Source organism: Vicia villosa, linkage group LG1, assembly GCF_029867415.1.
Source record: "Vicia villosa cultivar HV-30 ecotype Madison, WI linkage group LG1, Vvil1.0, whole genome shotgun sequence".
Lineage (NCBI taxonomy): Eukaryota > Viridiplantae > Streptophyta > Magnoliopsida > Fabales > Fabaceae > Vicia > Vicia villosa.
Genome location: NC_081180.1, coordinates 249,797,654 through 249,801,791, shown reverse-complemented (window position 1 = coordinate 249,801,791; position 4,138 = coordinate 249,797,654). Strand labels below are relative to the sequence as shown.

The window sequence follows — 4,138 nt, the reverse complement described above, 5'->3', positions numbered from 1 at the left end:
TTGATTTTTCCATCAAACAAATAGTATGTAATCTATCTGTCTCTAGTGATCAAACAGAACTAGTCCTTATCTAAGATATGTATGTCTTTATTTTTTTATTTGTTAAATTGATCAAATTTAATATGTATAGTATGTTGTTAATCAGATTAACGGTGCACGAATTGAGTTACATCTAGATTAAGTTATCCATAATATATATCAAAAGTATTATTAGTTAAATAAATTGTTTTTCATGATTGTCTGCTGCTAATATTGGGGATAACAATTTCAGCAATAGAAACATTGTAGTATATATAGGTTTAAAAGGGGATAGCCAGGTTGGATTAAAGTTAGCAGTGTTTATAACAAGTGCTGCATCCTGCTAGCAGTGGCTTTGTTTGACAGCACTGTGACACTCTTGCTCATCTGGCTTTCAGCTTATACCTTTTACATTAGGGTCTGCAGGAATATTTGGAAAGAATATGGATCATTCCACATCAGCAATTTACTGAAAATTCAATGGTTTCTATTAAGACTGATCTATGTTAAGTTTTGAAATTCCAAAGTTTATGTATACATCTCTCACTCCCTCTAAAGCATGCTTGAGGAACTATGTACTCCGGACATTCCGGATATGACCCTTTATGAGCATGACCGTCTGGAATTGTAAGCGGCAGCGGCTGTTAGTGTTACGTGACTTTCTATTTTGTGAGAATGAGAGATTGAGATGATAGCTAGGTTAAATTTGGGCTTGGGCCACGTGACTTTCTATTTTGTGAGAATGAGAGATTGAGATGCCGGAACCGGTGCTAGATAGGGAAGATCTTGCTTATTGGGAGATGTTGTATATGTGTGAGCATATTTCACTGGCGAAGGGAATTGTGGTGAATACATTTCTTGAACTTGAAACTATAGCGGTAAAGGCCCTTGAAGATGGTGCGTGTTTTCCAGGTCTTGGTACAAGTCCTCCTCCCATTTACTGTATCGGACCATTGATTGGTGACCCTCAACAACCAGGTTAGTTGAATGCTACTGTTATTTTTTAGATTTTCTGTTATTACAAACTTCCACTTGGCTTGGACTTTATTTGATGATAGGTGAATAATGAATGGCAAGTTGAGTGAATATTATTCAAAACATAAACTATGACTGACATTGCTATCTTGATGTTGTTCACATTTCTATTCGTTTCCATAATGAGACACTGACATGATCTGCATCGTATCGTAGTCCACTTCCATTGAGCCAAATTCTTGGATGTGTAACAATTAGTTCATCACATTTATCAGAAGCAAAAGTAGACATATATCAGCAGTGAAAGTAGACATATATCATATATGCAATCTATTTGTTTTATCTGTAATTTAAATTCAGCATTTTTTGTGCTGCTCTGTTTTGTTCTTTATAAATTATAATTATAATGAAGTTTTATGTCTACTAACAAGCATTGATTGTTTGAATAAAAATCAGATGAAGCATGGGACAGCAAAGATTGCTTGTCGTGGCTAGATAAACAACTGAGTAGAAGCGTAGTGTATCTGTGTTTTGGAAGCCGTGGATCGTTCTCGATGACGCAGTTGAAAGAAATAGCTGAAGGCTTAGAGAGGAGTGGGCACAGATTCTTATGGGTTGTGAAGAGGCCGCCAATACAAGAACTTCTTGGAATGAACCAAGTTCACGATACAACAGTGGAGTTTGAGTTGAATTCTGTTTTGCCTAGTGGGTTTATAGAGAGAACCAAAGAGAGGGGCCTGGTGGTAAGGTCATGGGCTCCACAAGTGGACGTGCTGAGCCGCAAATCAGTTGGTGGGTTTGTGAGTCACTGTGGCTGGAACTCGGTGCTGGAATTCCAATGATTGCATGGCCATTGTACGCCGAGCAGCATGTTAATAGGAATGTGATGGTGGAGGACATGAAGGTGGCTATCGCGGTGGAGCAAAGGGAAGGAGATATGTTTGTGACAGTTTCAGCTTCTTTTTTACCGATTCTCATTCTCTACTCCAAAGCTTCGATTTCTTGTTCTTTGCCTCTGCTCCGAAACTTGTTCGATTTCACATTCCTTCACCCACTTTTGCAGCAGTCACTCAGCAAGGCGTAATAGCCGACGAAGGTGAACCCTAATCCCCTATTTCATTCTCAGCATAATGTATTCCTCTTCTAAGTGTTTCTGTTGGTTCTAATCAGAACCCTAACTTTTTCGGTATTCAATGTGTATATATGAAGTTGAGCTTGATATGGATGAGAGAGAGGATGAAGAAGAATTGGAAGAGGGAGGTGGAGATATCGACAAGGATGATGAGGATGAAGAAGAGGGTATGAACTTAGATTGTTCCGAATTTTTGTATATTCGCTGTTTACCATGTGGCTGGAGGTAAGTTTTTAGAATACCGGGGATTTCAAATTAGGGTTTCCTATGTGGCATTGTTTGATATTGGTGTGAACTAGTGTTAAGTGCTAGAAAGGAAAACAAATTTGGAATAATATTTTTTCGAATTTGTCGTGTTTTTGGGGAAATACTCATATGAACTGAGGTCATGAACTGAGGTCATGCTGTTTGGTAGTTTCGTATGGAAATTGTGATGCTTATTTTCGTATGGCAACTGACTTTTTTGATGACTATTGGAATTGTAATTGTTAGTTGGATAGCACTCCCATCTTCCTTCACCATCTTCGATTTTGGAGAGCAGAAAGTTGTCAAGAACTGGTTAGTTTCATAACTTATTGTTAGGGCCCGGTCTATTTACTAAATAATGATTTAAATGATAAATTTTGAACAGTCTTGGTACTTAATGGATTGGTTTTGGCTCTGCAGGCAGCTATTCTTGTGCGTGTCTGTTGGTCTTTGGGCAAGCCTTATCATTGGATTTGTTACGGAATACTATACCAGTAATGCATACAGGTAAGCAATTATGAATCATATTTTGCAATTTCACCTTCATTCATCTAATTGGTTAGATACTAACAGGACTTGCATTTTCTTTCTGGGTTTTGCAGCCCTGTGCAAGATGTTGTTGATTCACATAGAACTCTGGAACTCTCACGTACCCAAATATCCAATTGTACAAGAACTGATCAAGGTTATATTAATTCAATTTTCTATATCATCGTTATTAATTATCTCAATTACTAAGGAAATATGAACCTATCTTCACAATTACATTTACATATATAATTATGTAGGGTTGAAATATTTGGAAGTTCTTGACTTGAGTCAAAATCCTTTCAAAAATGCTATGAGCATTCTGTTTTGTCTGGATGGACTTTCATCTCTATCTTTAGCAGCTGGAGACGTCGGGTCTTACTTTGAGAACACTCCTTTACACAGTTAGGGCAAATAATATAGTTTTCTTTATTAAAAAAATTACATAGTTAAAGGAAATCAGCAACGTTTAACAAACTTATTTGTATCTTAGGTTTGCAGAAAATTTTGGAGACAATTCCATCAAAGCTGCCGCATCTGGAGGTGCTTGACATAAGTGCATACAATTTGACAAATGAAATCCTGCCTTCACTAAAGGGATTCACATCTTTGAAGGAACTGCATTTGGGTACCATTGGATTGGACTCAGATCTCCATATACAAGGTAACAATCACTCTTTCATTAGGGATAATATTAGGATAGCTAATTGGTGGTTTTTAATTAAGACTGATGCAAATTATATTAATTTAATGCGTAGAACTGTGGGACATATTGAAGAATCTTGAGATTCTTGATATTTCCGGCAACCGCTTCAATGACACTGATATTACATCTGCTCTTAGTGGATTTTCTTCTCTCAAGAGTTTAAGTTTAGCGAGCAGTAAAATTACTCGAAAAACAATTCACAGTATGTCATGTTTTACATATTCATTATTATTTTTTATTTAAAATATATATGGGCCTCTAATCAATCATGTATGTTTATATATTGCTAGATATATCAAAACTGAGGAATTTGGAGATTCTTGACTTAACCGATACCGACTTGAATGGATCGTTTGATATCAGTGGTGAGTATTGCTATTTTTATTATTTTTGAAATTCATCTTTTGCTAATATCTTTTGAAAATAATTTTCATAGTTTTTGAATCTGACCCCATCATTTATAGATATTAATTAGACACAAAAGTTTACTTTTGAATGATTAACGCAACCAATTTTTGTACCTGCTAGTAGTT

At 36.2% G+C, this 4,138-nt stretch overlaps 1 pseudogene; it reads left to right on the top strand.

Annotated features, from left to right (window-relative positions):
* The first annotated feature begins 773 nt into the window (after positions 1–773).
* Positions 774–2,077, top strand: LOC131599018 (UDP-glycosyltransferase 88F4-like; annotated as a pseudogene).
* Positions 2,078–4,138: the final 2,061 nt, after the last annotated feature.